Genomic DNA, 23015 nt, shown 5'->3' with positions numbered 1-23015 from the left:
ACGGCCGATTAGCACACATGCTGATGGTGAGGCAGCTTGTGGCCGTGTAGAGTTTCCTCCTTCCTGACTCGCTGATACTAGAACCAGACGCCACTGGAATGTTACGCTGCTTTAAATCAGCTCGTGTGTTTGACAGAGTTGGAAGCTGGATTTGGAGGGGTTCGGTGGTGATGCTGGGGGGGTGTGGCGGGGGAGTTCAATAATTGCCAAGAGCAATTATGCATAAAACATTAATTTCAAAACGAGAAGTGCGTATTTCAGTTTTTGGCAAGCGGCAAACAGCTCATGTTCTGCATTCTTAGTTTACATGACAATCGAGAGGCCCTCCTAGACCACCGGACATCTTTTACAAAAGTGTCTCCAATGTAATCACGACATGCCTGCTGTGGCTTTTCTTTTCAGAACACCAAAAGTATTGGGACATCTTGGAAGTGCACACACAAACACCCGCGTGCACACAAATAGACGTTTGGAGTGCGTCTGGAGAAACATTTTCTCCGCTCCGTCCAGACTTTGTGACCTCGGCCCATCCGAGAGAAGCCCGAGGCTCGTCCTCAATCTTCCAACTGCGGCGCAGCAGGAGAAAAGGGCTCCACGATGCCGTCCAAATGAAGGTTTTATAAGAAAATATTTAATCATATAAAAGACATCTAAATAATGCTTAACGATAAAAGACAGTGAGTAATGCTTATTTGCCTTATTTGGTGTGCATTCTGTGCGCAGACCAGCTCAATTATTTTGAGCGGCCAATCCCAAACTTTGTCCATTTCAGAGAAAAACAAAGACCATTGAAAGCAATTTAATCCCAACCTCTAGCTCGACACACACTAGATCGTTAATTGTACCTTGTACAAAACTAGTGTTTTTTTTTTTAATTAAAACTTTTTTTTGTGTGGCGGGAAAAAAAATCACCCATGGCAGACACGGGATGTGGGGTGGAATTTTACCATGTAATTATGATAGCAGGCCTTGTATCTTGCACACCTCGTCGAGAACAGTCGAACACCTCTGGGGGTGTACATGCGCTTTAAAATCCTCTTTAAAAAAAATAAAAATACAAATTCCACAACTCTTAAATATGTTGTGGCTTTGAGTTATTAGGCGAGTAGCCGTCTGATAGATTTAAAAATTTTTTCACTCCTGGCATCATTTGCATCAGCAAAAACACAAAAGTAGAAACTTGCGCACGGAAATGTGCTTCTTTCTTTTCTGATGATGATGTTTTTGCTAAGATCTGGCAGCGCCCTTGAATTTACTCTCCCGGACAGCTTCATCAAAGCTGTGGGACCCAGTGTCTTAGGGTTGGGGGGAGGCTAGACCCCCCCCCCACACCCCAACACCCCTCCCCGGTGATGCACGTGCTGTTACGGCAGATCCAGTGAATGGATTTATTCGAACAGACGGCTTCATAAAGGTCTGCCCCCCCCCCCCCCCCACTGGGCCCTCATCAACGGCTCAGTGCAGTCGAGCACCTCAGGACTTTATTCTCTCAAGCGACAATAGCCACTCCCGTTCTGAGCTGAAGGCGGGCGAGGGTGGGGTGGGGTGGGGGTTGCCAAAACTATGCGGACTTGAAGAAACAACCATCGGCAGGGACCGGGGGTTGAAGGGGGTCATTCAGGAAATAATGAGGTGAAGTGCAGCAGTCAAGGAGAAGCTGTCACTCACCGAGGGGGTGCTGATTGTGAGTCTAAGTGCCTCTCAACTAAACAACTAGTCAGCCTTGTACGCAAGAAACGAGGACTCCATTTGCTGGGGGACACCCTTTTGCTTTCTTCCTGTCCATTAAGAACCACGCCGAGCCTAATCCAACATCTGTCCGACACGTCACTTCATTTGGCATTAGAACCTCCACGTCTCTCCCGCCGGCAACCTTCTCCGCCCCCGGGCCCCCTCCTCGCACGCCGCCTTCGGTTGCCGTCGCGTCAGCTGAACGATTTCCTCTCACCGGGAGGCCCCCCGACGAGTCGCTTGTGGCAGTGTCAAACGAGGCTCCTATTTAAGCTCATTAAATGTTTCCAAGAGAATAGGAAATCAATGGTGCATACCGGTGCGCGAGAACTTTTCTCTTAATTCAATTCCCCCTCCCCTGCCCCTGTGTAATGTTCGGATGAAGGGGGCGGGGGGGGGGGTGAAGTCCGCCTGTGAATTTGACCGCTTCAGAGGTATTTTCAGAGGCGGAAATGAGAAATGTAGGTTGAGCAACAGAAGACTCACTGTCCACGCTCGTTGGTGTCGAAAACAGTTGTCTGGCTGGCTTCATTGAGCATCGAATGATCACAGCGCGCCAAGCTGCAGTGACCGTGCGAACGCACACCCTCAGACATCGTCTCGCTTTGGTGACTTTTGTCTTGAAGTAGCGGGTGAGTAAATCTCAGCAGTTTGTAGTTTGAGTTCCTTGACATTGTCAGGTGACCTCTTCCGGGCCCTGGCGCGCGTGTTGCAGCATTTGTGCTCATTTTTATCGTGCCGTGTGAACAAGCTTGTTTAGACTTGAAGCTATCACATAAACAAAACCCGCTATTGTGTCAACGGTTGCCTTGAGAAACCGTTTTCGAGGTTGTCGGCGGCTTCCGCAGACCATTTCAGCGCCGCCGGGCTTCGAACGCATGCCGACCTTCGACGTTTGAGTTTTAGCTGTACTTTGACATCGGGCCTAAACAAAATTCTTCGGTGGGAATTTTCCCACACGAGGATGGTTTGGATGTTCTCATGTTTTCCTCTGCCGCTTTGCTTCATCCAGGATGTGTGGATGGCTTTTTGTTTTATGAAGGCTCCGTGTTTGTGTGTGTGCGTGGCAGGGCAGCGTGCCATTTGAGACGGTGCCTAGGGGCTCAGCACACCTTCTATGGAGCTGTCGTAATTGCTCCATCGGGGCCTTGTCTCTGGCTCAAAGTCTGTCGCCATCACTCGCCTCTCACTCTCTTTCGCTCTTTGGCCTCCCTGACCCCCCCCCCCACCCACCCAAAAAAAAAAACCCCTGACATCCCACTACCCCATCTCATTGTAGATGATCCCCACCTGCCCAATGTGCAGCGTCACCTTCTGCACTCCCACACATGCCATCTGCTTTCTTTGGTCCAATTGAATGGTCACGTGCAAAAAAAAAAATCATAAATAAAAGTACCATCCAGGTTCTCGGCGGACAAGAAGTCATGTCCGGGGGAGGGGGGCTTACTCTGAAGCCTTATGGATGTAGAAAGTTGCAGCTTCTCGAACTTTTCTGTCGGTCCGAGAAACCTGTGATAAATGGCTGGAAGCCGTACATCTCAACTGATCAATACGCCCTCTTGCTCCGAAAAGAGCATATGACCCCAACGCCCTCCCCGCCGTCTTATAATCTTCCACTTTATTTGTGAACTTTCCCTTCCAATTCACGGCATCAATGGGCCCATTGATCTTTCATCCTCGGCTCGTTTTGAATAAAAGGCCAGCCGGTGCTTGTCCGGCCATCCGCGACAACAGCAATTGCCGCGGCGATGACAAAGCCCACGCAAACATTGCATTTAGCCTGATCGAAGTGCTATAATCAAAAGATGAGGCGCTTGAGGTTTCCATCCATCGGCCGGCGCAAAAAGAGATTTAGCGCGACGACCGCCGAGCGTGATGGCCGGGAGGAACGCGTTCGTTTGTGTGGCTCTTTTTGTTCGTATGTTGACATGAAGGTCAAAGTCATCCATGATTTGTTGTTGCTTGTGACATGTTGATGGTTGATGTCATCTGAACAAGAGCACGGTGGATCCTGGATGCCAAGTCATGATTGGTGTTTTGGGCTCCGCTGTATTTTCCATCCATCCATCCATTTTCTGATCCGCTTTATCTTCACGAGGGTCGCGGGGCACGCTGGAGCCTATCCCAGTTTTCTTCAGGCAGTTGGTGGGGGGAATCGCTGAACCGGTTGCCAGCCAATCGCAGGGCACACACAGAAAAAACAAGCATCCGCGCTCACACTCACACCTAGCGACGATTCGGAGTGTTCAATCAGCCTGCTATGAATGCTTTTGGAATGTGGGAGGAAATCGGAGTACCCGGAGAATAGCCACGTAGGCACGGGGGGAGAGCATGCAAACTCCACACAGGGGGGCCGGAGCTGGAGTCGAACCTCTGCAGTCTGAGGCCCCTGCTGTATTTTATTTTGTTTGCTTCATACTACGCCAATTTTGTAATTTATGGAAACCACGATCATCACAGAAGACAAGTTGTGCATGTAAAATCACAATTCAATAAGTGCATTAGACACCCTGCTGCATTTTTTTTTCAAACTTGTATGAAAATGTTTTTTCTCAATGTATTTTTTTTTTTTAATTCTGCTGAAATCTGACTGTCCGCAAAACATGTTTTGGACTGCCCAACGATGCTCGGCAGGCACCATGTATGTGCGTATCGCCGAAAGGCCAAAATCCATGGGGGAAAAAATATATTTTTTTCTTCCAAAATAGCCTTGTTTATTTGGACGCGTCCGCAGTTCACTGTTGCGAACGCACGCACACTTTTGCTCCCCAGACCGCAAAGATTTGTACTCCCCAGTGCATCGTGTCATAAGAAGCATGTCATAAATCCGACATGTTGTTTTTTGGATTGGTACTTCTTCCCTTGACGAGTCTTTTTTTTTTTGACATGGAGAGCCTAGTGAAACATTCCCACTGCTACTTGTGCAGCTCTGCGGGCGCTTCTGAGCTATCCATTATCACCTCTGCTCCCATGCCTTTGATCTCCCCCTCTGATGGCTTGTTGTCTCTGTCCCACACACACACACACACTCACACAAAAAGCACATTCTTAGCCTGGTAATTGCGTGTCTGAGAGTCACACCTATGTTGGAGGTTGGGGGTACTTGTACTTCTGGGTTGTACGGTGACCCCTGCACTCAATCGCGCCGAAGCCCTCGTCGCCATCAGCGCCGGGTGTAAGCCCACTGGGAGTAGGCGGTGTGAACAAGTTGATTGGGTTTATCTGTAACCTTGAGCTTCACCCCCTCCTGTGTGAGCGCGTCTCACATTCCGCTACCGTGTCTCCTCATCCTCTCCTCCCTTTCTCCTTGCAGAAACCCTTAATGAAGCCGGGGGTCAGCGGCAGCGTCCAACTAATTGGACCGAGTTTGCCCGGAGCTCTGGCTGCCGGTGATTGAAGTGTCAAGTAGGCTTGGCCCGACGTCAGCCTCTCCCTGAGTGAGTAGCACCCACAGCGCATTTTATTTTCACTAACACAGCCCGTGTGTTGTCCTCAGAGTGTCCTTCCTTTGCGTCCGTGTGATGTCTCACAACCGGAGATTCTTGCAAAGTGTTCCCATTGCTTCCAGCGTTTGTGTTCTTCCATGAGTGGATGTTTTCGAGTATCACAGCGAATAAACGGGAAACAAGCATGACGGCCGCGTTTCCTCCTTATTTAGCGTATTTGAATTTTTTAAAATTTTCATTCATTTTACAAGCTGCTGTTTGGGAACTCAAACAACACACATTTTTTTTTCAAGCACATTGACAACTGTGGCTCTCCTTTCCCAGATGTGAGGGCATCACACCAAGAAAATACCCTGGAATAAAAACAATAATTCCACTATAGGCTACAGAAGGGATTTCTCTGACAGACGAGTACCGTATTTTCCGCACTATAAGGCAAATCGGACTATAAGGTGCACCCTCAATGAATGGCCGAATTTAAAAGTTTTCAAATATAGGGCGCACCGCATTATAAGGCGCTTAGAATAGACGCCACAATAGTGGCTGCGGGTGCATTATGCATCCACTAGCTGGAGCTATGCTAAAGGGAATACAATGCAAAACAATACGGCTTTATTTCTATAACGCTTTCACAAACGCTGTAGCTGCAATGACACGCTTTACAGAACATTTAAAATACTACATTCAAGAACTCCGAATATTGATCCATATGTAGGGCACATCGGACTATAAGGCGCACTGTCGGCGGTTGAGAAAATGGAAAGCTTTTAGGTGCGCCTTATAGTGCGGAAAACACGGTACATATGTCGCAACCCAAAAATTGAGCGATGTTGCGAGGCGGCGACAACACAAGGCAAGGCACCTTTATTTATATTATTCTCATACATGTGCTTTGCATAATTAAAAATACATTTACAAACAGACAAATCACCGGCATTGTATATGTAAATAAAAAGTCACTTGCTAAAATGACTAAAAAAAGAACATGCAGCGTGGTAGGTGAATGGAGCAAGTCGCGTGGCAAACACTGTATAGTGTGCTGAAAGAATGCTGATCTCGTCCTGGTGTACTCATACATTTATTTACCAAGTGTGTGCATGCCATGACTTATGCTCTCCGATGGTATGCCCAGGAAAGAACGTTGAATTATTCTGCGTGTCAATATATGTCACTGGCATTGACAGATACAGTACATTAGTTGTCGTAGGTAAATCATCATTTTCAGACCAATTAACTCAAAAAAGACGTTTTTAAACGTCTTTTCAGACTTGGTCCAGAATTGGCTGGTACTGAATGAGTTAAGTGAAATTTGTTCATTTCCCCAGGCAAGTCTGATTATCATGTCACATTAATGTACTGCGGCACAGTGGATGGGGGATCACTGCATTATAGAGACGTTTATGCGACGGTGTTATTTTTTTTTCCTGAAAAAATGTCAGCTGCAATTAATGACTAATCGTCAATTGCTCTGCATACAAATATTTGGGTCTCTCGAGTGCTCCCCCTCCCAGCCATCAAGTGTGAAATGACACACACAAGCGACATTTTGTTTCGCAGCATATGTCAGAAAATGTCTCCGAGTAAGCCGTTCAGATTTGGGGCCTGGTGTAATGTCTCGTTCTTCAAATGCACCCATGACCAGCCGCCGCCACCCTATTGAAATCCACTTGCATCACTTTTTGTCTGAATGTCCATATTTTTTTTTTTTTAGATTATGTCGGGTACATTACCACGGGACAGTTATCGCAGTGTGTTGTGAAATAGCATATGTTATTAATTAAAGATGGCTTCAATATTGAGTTTAATGTATTTATAGCATCAACCTTGTAATGGCGTCGCAGCCTGAAGTATCCGACTTGTCAGTCTCCCTTTGTTGCATCCATCTGTAGCGATGGATGAATTAGCCTTTACTGATTCCGTTTTCAATGGTAGCGAGGGTATGAAATCAAATGAATCAGACCTCCAAAGTAAAATTTTTGAATCAGCACTCTGTTTTGTAAACAGTAACATTTTGGATCTATTGGATTCGATAGTTCAGCGCGCTCAAAATGTAAATGGTGCAAGATTCTTCTTCTACAAATCTCTTCACGAGCATTTATGTTTCTATTGGTGAAACGTTGCCAATTGCCACCTTTTGATATGAATCAAGTTTATCTTATGTTATATCATATAATACAGATTAGATGATGATACTTTTCACCTAAGGCCTGTCACCTCGGCTAACGTGGTGATGTGCTACTTCTGTCCTATGTAGATGTAGCTATATGTTAATTTTATACAATTTCCCTGTTATTTTGCCGCTCATAGTTGGTGACTTTCTATTCTAACGCGGTTTCAGTCTTTGTGACAAAGCCTACAGTATCGCCCAATCACTTATTTTGGTGTTTCACGTGTGCATGTCTGTCATGAAAAATTAGCAATTAGCTTGGCTTCTCCCGTCGTTCTCCTCCGTCCTCGTTTCAAAATAATGATGCTAATCAGAAGTGTAATTTATGGGCTGCCACATGGGCGACGATTATTGACGTCTGATGTGTTGACACTTGAGCGTAAAGCGAAAGTGCGGCTCCGCATCATGTTAGCGAGCTAATCGTAGCTTGCAGGTATCTGGGGTGGTGCAAAATAGTGTCTGCCTAGCATTCCGAACGGATTCATGTTGAGTTTTACGCGTGTACTTCAACTGGGATGTTGGTGAGGCCAATTAAGGTGCTGATTGTGGCATCCTGGCTCTCTATGTAAAAGAAAGGACACACTAGTGGCAATAATCCAACTTTGCTTTTGTTACGGGTAAAAAGCTAGCATTATGGCTCCATCCCTCGTTCATATGCATGGAGAGCATAAAAATGAATCTTCCAGGACACAGGTGGAGGTCCGCGCGCCACACGTTGTCCCTGTTTCACCTAATTTGACATGGCCCACTCGCTCCACGTGAGCCCGCAGAGAGATTGAGGCAATTAACCACGATCGCTCATCCATCACTCGGCAGGACACACACACACTTACACACACACATCTGTACAAAATAAAAAGTCAATATGACTATTGTCATATGACAATATTCATTGGTTAAAGTTGAATGTTTTTTCCCTGTGACCTAAAGCTTGCCGGTAGAACGCAGTCGAGAAATGAACAGTCGGCGCTTTGTCTTTGTGTTTGAGGGTGCGATAGTCCAATTAGAGCCCGAGCACGATAACTTCAACAAAACGACGTCAAAAGTTTGTTGATTCGCCGCCCAGCACGTCGTGCGCTTGTTCATTAAGGAGTGCAAGCAATTAGGGTCCGTGCTGGTGCTCGTTAAAGGAAGATCCCCGGCAATTAACTGCAGCCAAAATCCTTCCAGACGAACGGCCGTGCAAGTGCTCCTCTGTCCATATTTCACTCCAATGAGATGACAAGCCACCGTTGATGAGTGGAATATAAAGGTGAGGAAATTAAATTGTGACCTGTAATTGCGTAGGTTATATTGCTCATCTTCAAGATTAAATGGCGAGCGTGTTTGATTAATAACTTGAGGACAGCGGCGGGAAGTCGCCAATATTCCACTCGGAGCACAGAAGGATGGCTGATGACCACTCAAATCTACTCCATAACCCGAATAGGCTTCTTCTTGAGTCGCTCCTTTGTTACCCCGGCAGTCCAAGATTTGACAGTATGCAAATCCCCTTCGTTGGCTCCTCGGTTGGGTGAAGTCGCTATTTTTGTGAACAGAAGTCAAATAAAAATAAGTGAAGCTCTATTCGCTGTTTGCAAAACGAATTAAAATGGATGATAAACGCAGGAGAAATAGCATTTGATTTTTTTTTTTCTTTTGCTAATTTACTTCAAACGTAAGCTTTTTTGGTTGATGTGAAATCTTTTTGCTGGTTTTAAGCAGCCCCACGGTAGCTCCTTATAACCTCAGAAGAGCAGTAAAAACAGACAGTCATTAGGTAGGAGACAAAAAAAAAAACCCATCACAGCTCCTCAGCGGTGATATTCAGTCACTCTTTGCAGACGCAACGTATTGTTATGTTGCGCCACCGATTGTGTTCTAACGTCCGTTGCTTGAAGGGTTATAACACCGCAGCGAAGACATTATTGAACCCCGTCCATTGATGGCGTTTCGCGTTATGTGTTAGCATTAGCGTTAAGCTAGGAGACTAAAATCTACGATGTGGTTGTTTGAAATAGATGTGTAATTGTCTTTGAAGTTTACCGTCAAATTAAAATTTCAACAAACGGGAGTGCCATATATATATATATATATATATATATATATATATATATATATATATATATATATATATATATATATATATATATATATATATATATATATTGTAGTTCCGTTGAGATCTTATTTGTTTCTCCTGGAGCTCATAGTTGCCCACCCATTCTGACTCTACCAAACGGATTATTTGCCTCGAGCTATTAAAGCAAACCCAGCGGGCCCAAACCCCAACACATAAGACATTCTCACACTTTATTTTTAGAGTTGATTATCATCATGATTTCTTTCTTGTTCCCCGGAACTCGTCTCCCATCCCAGAAGATGCCGTAAATGTCACCGTAACGACGTGGTGTTTGCGACGTCTGCTAGGACTAGGAGGTGTCAATCACGGCTCCCGCGAGGCTTTGCCTGAGCGCAACCCCGACGCCAAGAGGCGCACCGAGAACAACGAACATGACGCCGCTTGTGTTTGTTGTCGTCAAATTATTTTAGATTTTCCTCTGTGTGGAGCTGACCCGCTTATTGACTTTGATGTTGATTCTGGAGCACACAAAGCCGTGGCTGTCACTGAGAAAGTTTGGCCCTGTAATGTCTTTGCGGCATGTCTTTCAAATTATTTTGTGAGGGAATTGCAAATAACAATGGACAGCCATACCCTTTTAACCAAGCAGATATCTGCGTTTTACGACAAAATAACATGTATCTCCACATTTTGGGATTTTAGAAACAGGAAAACGTAAAACGTGTTTAAATTTGACCAAAATAAGAAAAATCTTCACCAAAATCGTTTGAGACTTTTTAGAAGGTACATTAGTGGAAAATTAAAAAAACAAAAAAGAAACCAAAATGTAACATTTGTAAATTCATTTGTAATTTCTTTACTTATCCTTTCGATCAAATATAATCCTTCAACAAAAGCTTGTATTTCCATATTCTGTACCTTGGCTCATATTTTTTTTTACTTAAAAACAAAACAGAAATGTAATTTAAAAAATCATGTATATAAAAATGTGCACTTGAAAAAAATTGGTTTATTGGGGGAAAAAAACCCTGAAGACTGTTTGTTGAAGAAAGGGAAACATTTAAAAAATCGGATAAAATAAAAACGGTTGACTCACAAAATTTGTGGGTACGTGTAAATATTGAAGATTTTTTTTTTAACTTTCTATTTTTGGGGCGGATAAAAGAAATTCAACTTTTCACCCCAGAGTGCAAAACTCATCCAACACGCTCAAAGTAAATAAAAACTATTGTGCAATTTTCTCTCCCCTGCTGACGATGTCATTCTTTGATTTAAATTTTTTTTTTTTTTTGCCGTCGTAATGAATGAACAATGCATTGTCAGGCTTTCAAAATTCCTCATTACCAAAAGCGAGTGTTGTGATAAATAAGCTGTGGATGACTTGTTCAAAAATACGCCTCAGATGATAACAGCCACACATCAAAACGTCACGTCTTTGTGCGACCAAACCAATATAAACCTTCCAAACCCCCCTTTTTCCCTCCGGATTCATGGTCCATAGTGTTGCCCTGCAGTTTTCCATGGCCTCCTGTGACTATCCAAGCTGTCAGGGCTGCTCGTTTTCTTCTTGCCAGGGCACAATTGGAAGAGATCCGGCCCCGGGGGCCTCGTACGTTTCGCCTCTTCGGACCCTTGCAAACATGAGCTGCCTCCGCACAACCGTTGTCTAAATTTTGACTTTCGGGGGTGGAATACAAATGCAATTTGTGAATCTTATTTGTTTGTGTAGCTTGTTGTGCAATGCCTCCTCTTTGTCAAGAACCTCTTCGTCAACATATTGCTGCTTCTAAACTGTTGCTATCATCAAAATATGGTCAACCAGAGCCTGTGGTTCTCAACTTTTCTTCTGTGATGGACCCCATGTGAAATATTTTTTAATCCCCAAAGTAGTGCAAATCATTTTTAGTTGGGGGAACGAGGGTAGGGGACTTAAAATCAAGTGCTTTGCCATCATTGTCTAATTCACAGGGTGTCATCAAGGCCTGGCACGGGGCCAGATGCGGCCCGCCACATCACTTTATGTGGCCAGCGAAAGCGAATCGTGCATGTTTTTAGAACGTAGGAGGAAACCAGAGTACCCAAAGAAAAGTCACGCAGGCACAGTGAGAAACATGCAAACTCCACACAGGAAGGCCGGAGCTAGAATCAAACCTGTTAGGTCGATGCGCTAACCACTGGACCACTCTCGTGAACTATGTGGAAATATATAACTGTGGAAAATAAATCAATAATTCACGTCCTTATAAATAAAGCGAGGCAAAGCTAAAAAAAAAACAAACAAAAAATCTGTGAGACGGTTCTTATCTTAAAAACCTTGTAAGTCAGGTCACTTGTATGTCAAGGTATCATGTATCATTGTTATTATATGGAGACGGAAAGTAGCTGGTCATCGCTTGTAGCCGTGTAGTTGCCGTGGAAACCATTGTCCCTGATTGTCGGTCAGGCGTACTATTGCTAGCCTAATCCTGACAATCATGGCTAAAAAATCTGAGGTGATGTGAATCTCCGCTGCAATGATCTGCCAGGTTACTGCAGATCACCCCCCACTCCCCTCCCGCCCCCACCACTCCTATTCCTCATTCTCCCCCCCCCCCCCCCCCCCAAGTATGGCCAGACGCCGCTTTGGCAGCCGGCATTGATGGAAAACATCTGCGAGAGCGGCCGTGTTTGTCTGCGGTCGCAATTGATCTCGAAAACTTTGCTTTCATGTGACGTTTTTTTCATTATTTTTGGAGGCGAAGCGTCGCTCGCCACTCAAAGTAGGAATATTGATACAACGTGTCAACAGTTTCAGAAGATGAAAGCCGCCGCCGATGTTATCAATAACCTCGCCGACTGGGAAGAAAAAAGGCTGACAATCATTGCATTTACTCACCTTTCAAAATGTCAGGGAAAGCAGAACGATGGGAAAACGATTTAGCGGGGGCCGTGAAAGAAGCCCATCATCCCAACGGGAGCAAAATAAATAAACAAGTGGAGCCAATAATTAGTAGTTGTCGGTAATGACGACCGAGCTGTCAAGCGGGCCGAAGCGAGCGTGATGACGTTGAAGTACGGCCAGTAATGACTATTATTCACAACGCCGTTGACACGGCTAACATTCCATTCGTTCGCGGAATGGCGAGGAAATTTGTCCAGATGGTCCGAGAGAACTAACGAGAATATGTTCAAGAAATCCGAAATCTTCGGACGGGCGTCGTCATGCGCGCAGTTGAGAATTTGCTCGGGTTCTGCTCTCAGCCCTCAATCAGTTTCAAAAAGGCCAAACGTGGCATTTAAGATACGCATTCAGAGATCAATTGTCCATTGCCTGAAAACTAATAGTCAACCTTGGGTAAATAAATGCATCCCTAAAAGTAAAGTCGTCACTAACTCCAAAGCACAAACTTTTGTTGCTAGCCAAAATGGCAGCACCCAGCCAGGCATCTCCATTCTTGTCCATCCGAAGAAATGGAATGCCTCCCTCTCCTCGATAAGGGTGATGAAAGACTTTAAAACTTAAACGAGCTCTCTGATGAATTCACATTGTCCACTTTGACCAATAAACGCCTCGCTCAAGTAGATACCTAGCCTCCTCGCAGCACCACATTTCATTCTGACACCAAAGAATTTACTGCTCAGCCCATTTGAACTCCACCGTGGCACAGCTGCACCTGGTTAGACGCCGTAAAAAGGCTCTGATGAATTAAACTTGCCCACTAGATTTTGGCTGAGCGATTGAGTTCCATTTTGTGCTCCTCATTTTTTAATTTTTTAAAATTTTAATATTTTATTTTTTATATTCAAAAATGAATTTAATTGATCGTATTTATTCGCGTTGCATAGTGGTGTATTTTTTAACTGCAGTTCAGTTGTATTTCACTTTTAAGTACCATACGTTTGCATTTGGTCTTTTAGAACTATTTATTCACAAATATTTTGACTGGTAGCTACAGTTTTTACTGAACTTATACAGAACACGGTTTTATTGAATCTCGATCAGTTCTTTTTTTTTTCTTTCTTCTTTTTCCAATATTTTAGGATGCCGTTACATTATTTAGGGGCTACGGTTTCAGGGGATGCTAAAAAAAAAAAAAAAGTTTGTATGACTTGTCTGATCTGTCTCCGTACATTGTTTTGGTCAATTTAATAAGCGACTTTTGTACTCTGCTTGGCGAATTTCTTCATATGTTTTATTCGTTCATGCTTTTAGACGTTTTGTGAAACACATTGAGTTGCCTTGCGTATGAAATTTGCCATTAATAAAGTTAGCTTGCCTTGCGGCTTATTTTTTCTGGAAATTGTCGCGCTTCTGTAGGGATTATGACATCGACGCTTCGACCATATTTTCATTAGCCAAACAGTTTGACTTTTTTCATTTTTTTTTTGCGGCTGCAAATCGGTGTGACGGTCGTCCGTAAACAGCATTATCAACCATCTCAACAGGTTTTCTCATACCCGCTGTAATCCTCTCATTTCATCCACGGATACCGCCTTAGGTTAGACGGAGCTCGGAGCATGTCTCCCTGCCTGTCTCGGCTCCTCGGCGTGAGAGATTGGACCCCCCCCCCCCCCCCCCCCGCACTCCCTCCACACCCCCCTCCAACACACATGCTCATCTTCCCTCGGATCTCCATACTTGTGTAAATGACATGGCGCGAGCAGATGATATATATAGGGTCCAAGCTGGGAATGATTCCCAGTTGAGGATAATAACTTGCCCTTGCTCGAGTGGAATTCTTCTGCGCGGCATTTCCCCTGCCAGTTGTGACAATGCGGCCTGGTGACATTTCCCCCGGACGATAATAAAACCCGCATGGTTTGTACAAGATGGTATGCAGCGAGATTGTGAGGCGGCGGCGAAGTTTCGCCTTTAAACATGTTGCTCTTTGACGGACCCTCATACAAGAAAATGACTTTTTAAGTAGGCTATTTGTGGTGAGGATATGGCGTTCATTTGATTATAATAAAACGGCCATTTGGTATTGAGGGAACAGCATGGGGTAGGGGGAGGGGGGCGTTAAGCTCAGTTTAGAACATCTGAGAGAGCATTATTTTCCTCACTTATATGCTTCTTGAGGAGTAATAAAGAAATTGATCTGTTTTTATTGCGCCTCTGTGACATACTTGCGTTTAGAGTGAGTATAAAAATAAAAAAAAGCAAGAACATGGCGTAAAATGACATTATGGGGCCATTAGGTGGGAGCTTGAGCCCGGTGTGGCGCGCATTAAGCGAGGAATGGGAGGATGGCGGATGGGGTAGGTGGAAGGGCGGGGGATAACGGGGCCGCGGCATATTGTCTGCGATCTGCTCTTTCACTTCTCGCCGATTGAATCGTCTACATGGCTGGCACTCCATCTCCCGGGGAAGCGAGGCAGACAAGGTGATTTTGGCTCAAGACATCACTCTGTCAAAGCCGCGAGATAAGACTGCGGGAAATTGGAGAGTGGGGAGCGTCGGAAATGTACGGAGGAGAAAAAAATAACTACAGCTAGTTTGTAGCGTGGCGATGTTTTCATTCCCGGATGGAAATGTTCTTATTTATAACTCCGTATAGAGAGAGGCTTCTCGCGCCAACGCAAAATTAAACTCGGCTTGATTTATGGGAATTTCTGACACTGAATAGAGGTACCAGCCTGACTCTCCTAAACGCTGTTCTCTTTTTCGGCGGGCTTTCCCCACCTGGAATTCACATGGGGCACAAGTTGACATCATGATGCAGTCTTTTCTACCCGGTTGTGCTTGACTTTTTGTATATGAAAAGGGGCTGCAACTCTGCGCTGTAGGAGAGGCCTCTAAATTACATTGCTCGTGCTCACCAAAAAGACATGACAGTAAACTTTTCACTGGGTGGTTTCGAACTGAAAGCCTGCTAAAATGTCAGTTTGTTCAGTCAAATCTCAAGATGGGCATGTTTTTTAACGGAATGGGACAAGTCATTATACTACCCTACAAGGTACTCAAACGATTGACCGTATTTTCCGCTCTATAAGACGCACCTAAAAGCATTCCATTTTCTCCGAAGCCGACAGTGCGCCTTATAATCCGATGGGCATTATATATGGAGCAATATTCTGATTTACTGTGCGTGGTATTTTAAATATTCTGTAAAGCGCTTTGTAACAGCTGGAGTGGTTGTGAACACTCTCTCGAAATCGAGCTGTATTGTGTTGTATTCTCTTTAGCGTAGCTCCATCTGGTGGATGTATAATGCATCCGCAGCCACTTTTGCGGCCTCTATTTCATGCGCCTTACAATGCGGTGCGCCCAACATATGAAAACAGTTTTAAAATAGGCCATTCATTGGAGGTGCGCCTTATACTCCAAAGTGCCTTATTGTGCAGAGAATACGATAAGTTCCTTCAAAATTTGTTTTACTTCCAGATATTTGGAATGGTATTTTTCCTCATGGTAATTGTTTTAATTTTTATTTTTAATGAATTAAAAAAAAATTTAAATCTTCAATCAATTGAGTCATTTTTATTTAAAAAAAAAATCTAAACAATCACTCGTGAGCTCGACTGATATCAGTTACTTTGTGATGCACTTTTCCTTCCCAAGAACATTGAAAAACATCTTTTTATTTCATCTTTATCCTGATCACTTGAATTTTGCTAAGTTGCGATGACCTCATATTCAAGGTTAAATGTTGATCTTCAAACAAAATTCATCTAAATTCAGTATTTTTTTTCTCTACGTTCTTATTTTGAATAGCACTAAACAAAAGCAAAATCATCAACTGATACGGAATACTTTTCCTGCATTTTAGTCGGCTCGCCCGGACCCACGTTGAATTTTCTTGGGAATTAAAGATGGCAAATTTTCATGGCGGCAGTCCGAGAGATTTATGAAGTGCTGTCGTATTGGACAATGTCACTCAGTCATGCAAGAGCGTATTGATTTTCTCTCACTCATTAGAATGATTTACCAGTCGGGGGGGGGGGGGGGGGGTCTTGCACCACCAACTAGTAGTGTCATGCATGTGGCGGTCAGTTTTGGATCTTGTCTGATTATGTCGTCAATATGCTCAGCTTTTTCAAGAACATAAAGAAAGTTGTATAGGTTGTTCCAGCCTCCACTCTTGCTCGCAGAATAGTCGAGGCATTGTGCAGAGCAGCAAGAGTTTATCTACTCTCCTGCATAGACAGACAGCGTGGGGGCCGCAGCTCGTAATCTGAACCAAGCAGGCAAAGAATTCCAGGCATCCTGAATAGAACCAGATGTGTGCTTTTGTTCGCGACGTGTGGTGATTTGCGATTTTTTTTGTTTGGGTTTTTTTTTTTCTTCCAGTGCACAGAAGACACAGAGTCATGCATCGACATGCCCCCAGCCCTGTGCAAGCGCTTTCATAACACCGGCGCAGCATCTGATAAGATGCGAGGTCAGACGCCTCCGGATGCTGCCGCCTGGTATTTGTTTGCGTAACGTGCCACTTTTAGGCAGCCCGGCCTTCCATCCTTTTTCGAAGATTACCATTCAAACTGACTAGATAATACCCCAAGGAAAGAGCGGCCAAACAGTGATTAACATCAGTGGGCCCGCCCGATTTTACTCTGTGCAACTTCATAGGCCAGCCTATGAAGATTTTTTTTCCCGTAACTTACCGCACAGTTCATTTTGGCAAGTAGAATGAGCACAAAAAAAATCACAACAAATCAGTAATGCAATTTTGGAGATTCTGAATGATTGAAGGTCTGACTTGGAGCCAGTCACAAGAAGGAGTCATGCCATGTCACATATGTCAAAACTCCTTTCAACTCGGCATTTCCTTTTGCCTGTGCCATTTCAATGAACCGACAATTGGTGCGCGCCTTTCTCAGAGCAGATTTCTGGACGCGCTTGTCCCAAGTTTCAAACCCAATGTTGGACATGATAGACACATAATGTGTGTCTATTAGCGACACACACAGGGAACATTCAATCAAACAAAGCAGGCTTTTATGTGGTTGCTGGCTTCTGTTTTTCAGAGCAATCAATTTGTTATGTAACTCAGTTATGCTGATTGGAATTTTCCGCAAACACTTCCAATTCCATCATTTCAAACTTCATTTTTCACTTGTCAGTGCTCTCCCAAATTTTAGAGCTCTAGAAAGTACAACACCCGCTTTCAGACATGGCGGACCCCACCATTTTTAAACCTGGTGCCAGAGTGAGTGAAGGCTGAGTAAATCACGTCCAACAACAACAAAGCGCAAACAGGCAATTTCGCACCTGCTATTTGGGATTTTAGTAAATCAGGCCCACATTATGTGCCGGTGTGAATGTGCCCATGTGTGCTGTATATTTATTTATTTATTTTTGACTCTTCTTCTCTAATCATTCTGTTTATTTCTATTGTGCACACTTGCCAGTTGTCCTGAACACCTGGCAAGGTATCGGAAGACCTTCCACGTCTACGACCAGAAAATAACGACAACACTTAACAAAGCCTCCTTCAAACAATTCTACTGTGCGCGTCGAAGAAATGTGACTTCATATAAGGGGGAGTACCGAGACTCTCGAGGCGGGGGAAAGAGGGTTGAATAGAACATTTGTAGTTGCTAACGTCTATGCAGAGTGGCTCATTCAAAGGCGCGGCAACGCTTTGACATCCTCGGCAAACGCGCTGAATGGGGAGATTAGCTTGCATCGTGTCAATGAAGAGAAAATGAGCAAAGTGGCTAATTTGCATTCATTGAAATGGGGACGAAGCAAGTCTCTTTGGTGACAATTAGACTTATTACAAAGCTGGTGATGAAATGTCGCTCTGATTAATAACGAACATTCGGCAATCCGGATAATCTATACTGGAATATCACCACTGCACCGCTAGAAACCATCTATTCAAATTGATCTTAAATTAAGATTAGAAAAGATAAGAAAACCTTTATTTGTCTCACAATGGAAAAATTCCCATTCCTATCTCAAATCATCTTTCCCCATTGCTATGACTGGAAATGCCCTTAATCTGTTTCAACTCCGATTAAAACCACAGCAAACGTGCTTTTTAGTAAAAAAAAATATACAAAACCACAATTTGTTCGGAGGTTTTATAACAAAGGTTTGCGTTCAACTAAATGTTGCGAGGCGGCCCGGTAGTCCAGTGGTTAGCACGTCGGCTTCACAGTGCAGAGGTACCGGGTTCGATTCCAGCTCCGGCCTCCCTGTGTGGAGTTTGCATATTCTCCCCGGGCCTGCGTGGGTTTTCTCCGGGTGCTCCGGTTTCCTCCCACATTCCAAAAAACTGATTGAACACTCTAAATTGTCCCTGGGTGTGAGTGTGAGTGCGAATGGTTGTCCGTTTCTGTGTGCCCTGCGATTGGCTGGCGACCGATTCAGGGTGTCCCCCGCCTACTGCCCGAAGACAGCTGGGATGGGCTCCAGCACCCCCCGCGACCCTAGTGGGGATCAAGCGGCTCGGAAGATGAATGAATGAATGAATGAATGAATGAATGAATGAATAAATGTTGCGAAAGGGGCTTGAATGCTGTGGCTGGTCGCTAGTCCTCTTAGCCTATCTATGGTATGAGGCATTGTGCGTTAGCGTTAAGCTCGACTCTCAAGTTGTATCGTGGTAAATCAAATTATACATATCATTAATATTTATTGAAATTGGTTGCACCTCTTCTCACATGACAACTCGAGAAAGTTGATACAAGAAGTTCAGAGTTCAGAACATTCTCCCATGTGTGAATGGTTATCTGTCTCAATATGTGCCTGTTGACTGGCGCCCAGACCGTGTTGGAGTTTGCCTTTGGCCCAGAGTCAACTGGGATCGTCTGAACAGGATAAGCGGCATAGAAAATAATATTACAATATTACATTGTTGTGCTTCCGACTGGCCTTTCAACTGCATTGCCGACGCTTTCACCCCGAGGCCCACAACAACCGCCGCCAAAATAAACAGCGGCTTCCTAATTCCAACGCTGCTTCTTTGGCCCATCAAAAGAAGGGGCGTCCAGCTGGCCCCCGTTGTTTTGCTCGCAGGAATGTGTGACTAAGCGCTTGTCAGCCCCGTATCGGGCCCATCACCACAGGAAATGTCCGCTTTCAAGCACCAGCTGAGTGTGTCATTCTGTCCTATCTCCCCAGACAGGCCCGGGCACGCCTCTTCCATTGCTAATGCTCCGCCTCGCCCCCTTCCAGTGCACCAGGAGCGTCGATTAGCACAGCGGACGGGAGCGCTGATCTCCACCGCTAACTCGCGTGTAGCTGGCTCGCCTGAAAGGCAAGGGCGGGCACATGCAGCCATAAAAATGTTCAGTTGGAAACATTTGTTGGAAATGAAAACGATTTTGAGGTGTGTGTGGGGGGGGGGGGGGGCTGGGGGGGCAAGCTTTGATAGTAAACGTTGGGCCTTAAGAGGGAGCTTGAATATAGTTACAGAAAAAGAAATTTGCATCACGAGGACAACCGGATCTCAAGTTCGTTAGTATTTCGATTTACAAGTGCCCCCCCCCCCCCGGCTATTTTGAATTGCGAGTGGTCACCTTGCCAATTCAAATAAATAAATAAATAATGCTGTGGTTACTCTACTTATGAACATCTCTTCATACGAACTTTTCAAGTTACGAAACGCCTCAATAGGAAAGTATTGCCTCTTGTTATGAAAGAAATTTCAAGAAATGAAAGATAAAAATACTGTATGGGCTGCTACTTGCAGCTACGAGGTTCCTGAACGCAACATACTTATAACTGCTCTGCCATTGGCTACTACGGAGTATCATCCTGGCATCTCATTGGCTAAGAGGGACGTTACAATGTGTGTCTATGCAGCATCCTCGTCATTCGCCACTAAAGGCCGTGAGGCGTTTAGCGTGAATGTGAATCATCCAGAAAAAGTGTTCAGCAGTCGGGCGATCGCTCACTTTGCTGATGTTTGCCTTGGACATTTTCGAAGGATTGCTAAAAGCTGAGCAAGCAAACGTCCTTGGATAGTTCTTGACAAAACACCAGGTATAAACCACTTCTGAGAGAAAACATGAACTAAAGAGGGCAAAAAAAAATGATGAAGACGCAGTTAAAAGTTAAAAGACCATCATTTTTATTTTTTTGTTTTTTTACACTATGCACAACTCGCATTTATTGTGCAATCATCTAATTGGAACATGTATTTGTTAAATAGTTTGATGTATTTTTATGCTTTAGGAAAAATGTATGTCTTAATTTCTTTTTTTGGGGGGGGCGTGGAACAAATTAGGTCATTTACATGAAAAACGTGTCTCTACTTACAACATTTTCTAGTTAAGAAATTTCTTCCAGAGCCAATTAATTGCACAAGTCGAGGTACCACTGTAATAGTTTTTTTCCCCCTCCCTCTGTTGTGAGCCTAAATTTTAGCTACGTGGGAGCTTTATATATGCTACCCCTTGCGTGAAGTGAAACAAAAATGGATCAAGTGAATCGATAATTGTTTTCATAATCACGTCCTTGTTTCGAGCCATTGGGAAACTTAAATTGTCCAAATCCTTCAATTTCTGCCTTTCAAAAGTAATTATTCTGATTTCTGTAATCCTTCAAAAACGCAGACTGATTATCTTTTGTGTTGAATCAAGACGTTTGCAAACATCACTTTTCGCTCGAAAAATATTTGATCGTGACAACCCTTGCAGCAGTTATGGGACAGTAATGCCTGCTCGTGTTCTTTGAAATTAAATTGAACTCGATTCCCAGTGAATTTTACTGGAAACAATTGGAAATTAACCGGGCGGGGAGGAGAACAACAACCTCGGTGACCCATTGTCCCGTCTGTTCCCAACCCCCGCCCACATCCAAACTTCCGTTTCCTCTCCTGTGGCGCTGCAGAGTGCGGAGATGTGTTACATACGGATGTGAAATTAATTGGATCACAGGGTGGAAGCGCGCTGGCGTGTAAGGTTGAATTGGCGCTCGCTCCCCAGATCTTGCCGAGAGTTCTCTCGAAGGCAGCCGGTGCAAATCGCGGATCTGCGCCGTATACGCCCACCGGAATACAAATAAGTATTCCTTCGAGTAGTTCATAAATATACATGCTCAAATTTGTCTTATGCGTTGCTGCCACGCTTGTGTTGAGTGCAGTTTCAAATCTGGGTTAGGAAATCCCCACTCGAGGTTATTACATGCGCTAATGCTAATGAAGCCGTTTGCTCCGAATGGAGATGCTAAGCCACGCGCTCTAATAGAGCATCGCAGTTGACAATGAAGAAATCCTAATGACTAAATTCCAGCCTCGTCCGCTAAAAGCCGGACAATCTGACTCGTGTTAATGCGGGCTTTTAGGGGGATGCCAAAGGCTGGCGGCTGCGGTCCCAATGAATTTGAAACGAGGGCTGAAAGATTTTGAAAAGTAAAATGTTACAATGTTTTTCAGTGTTGTGGTTACGGTTGTGATAAATGTGAGCGATTTATTTTTTTCAAAGTCCTCTTCCGGTGTATTTGTTTTTAACGAATACAAGCAGTACATTCATCTGTTTTACAATAAACATGATCAGATTGATCACGCATAAATATTTTGTTAGACATACACTAAAAAGAAAGGCAAATGAACCATTAATTGATTGTGAAAAACACTTGATTTTACTACTTTGAGCTTTACCGTAAAGTCTGCTATCTTGATACTAACGCATCATGGGGAACAACTGAATTGAGCTAACAATTAGCATTAGCATCAGCAGCGAGATTTTTAACACAAACCCCAATGTAACAATACTCACAGACATATACGGTGGTACCTCTCTACTTGAGAAATTAATCGCTTCTGGAAGAAATTTCTTTACGAGAACATTTTGTACGTCGAGATGTGTTTTTCAGGTAAATGCCCTGATCCGTTCCAAGCCCCCCCAAAATTCAGACAAAAATGTTTTATAAATCATAAAATGTATCATTACATAGTTACATAGTTTTAAGAAGTGTCTACTCAAATTTAAATGGGTTGAAATGTGTTGTGTAAAAAAAAAAAAGTTTATATGGTCTCTATATTGAAATTTTCACCTATCACGGGTGATTCTGTATCATATCCCAAATGAAAACGGGAGTTCAGTGTCCACCTTTGTTTTAAATGCTTCAAAACTCCAGTGTACGGATCGCTTTTCTACTAGTTCCGTTGAAGAACACGTGTCAGGCTTTTTTGATGTCGCCTCAACAGACTCGCAAAATGTGAAATAGCCAATTTCAGGCTTGTTCAAAACAGACGCCGCCTATCCCCAGAGCCCATCAGTGCCAAGTTTGGCTGGCAAACATCAATGCCACGGATGCAGGATTCCCGGTGCTCCAAAACAGTTTCAAAGCGCTCGACTTTTTCACTGCTAAATTGGTTGCTCGTAGGTCGAGCATCTTTGTAACAACTCCTGCTGGATCTTTTTCTTGAATGTCCGCTCTACTAACAATAACTACCAGAAGACTATCGTCTCAGTTGTGACGTTCTTAATCCCAGAAAACGCCCCCAAAAAGATCGACACACGGCTCCAGGAGCATTATCAGCCACACAGATGCTAATGTTGTCCAAAATGATTCTCTATTCATATACTGTCTTAGCCACGCCCACACAGAGTGAATGGCATTACATAAGCAAGCATAAGTGTTTGCTGATCTATCTTATTTTCAAAGTTAGACATTTCCACACAATCCATTAAAGAAAAAAATAAAGTGTGTCTGCATCCAAAGACGGTGAAA

The 23015-nt window shown here is 44.0% G+C and overlaps 2 protein-coding genes across 3 annotated transcripts in view; one reads left to right on the top strand and one right to left on the bottom strand.

The window, feature by feature from the left end:
* LOC127597570 (SRSF protein kinase 2-like) overlaps positions 1-23015 on the bottom strand; it is a 446193-nt gene that overhangs the window by 227340 nt on the left and 195838 nt on the right. The gene's annotated exons all lie outside the window — the stretch shown is intronic.
* plxnb2b (plexin b2b) overlaps positions 1-23015 on the top strand; it is a 171222-nt gene that overhangs the window by 37175 nt on the left and 111032 nt on the right. For both annotated transcript variants that reach the window (XR_007961676.1, XM_052060665.1), the window contains exon 2: positions 5045-5168. The gene's annotated coding sequence lies outside the window, so the exon portion shown is untranslated. The remainder of the gene's footprint in view (positions 1-5044; positions 5169-23015) is intronic.

Source organism: Hippocampus zosterae, chromosome 3 (genome assembly GCF_025434085.1).
Source record: "Hippocampus zosterae strain Florida chromosome 3, ASM2543408v3, whole genome shotgun sequence".
Taxonomy (NCBI): Eukaryota; Metazoa; Chordata; class Actinopteri; order Syngnathiformes; family Syngnathidae; genus Hippocampus; species Hippocampus zosterae.
This window is presented reverse-complemented; position numbering and strand designations above follow the sequence as displayed.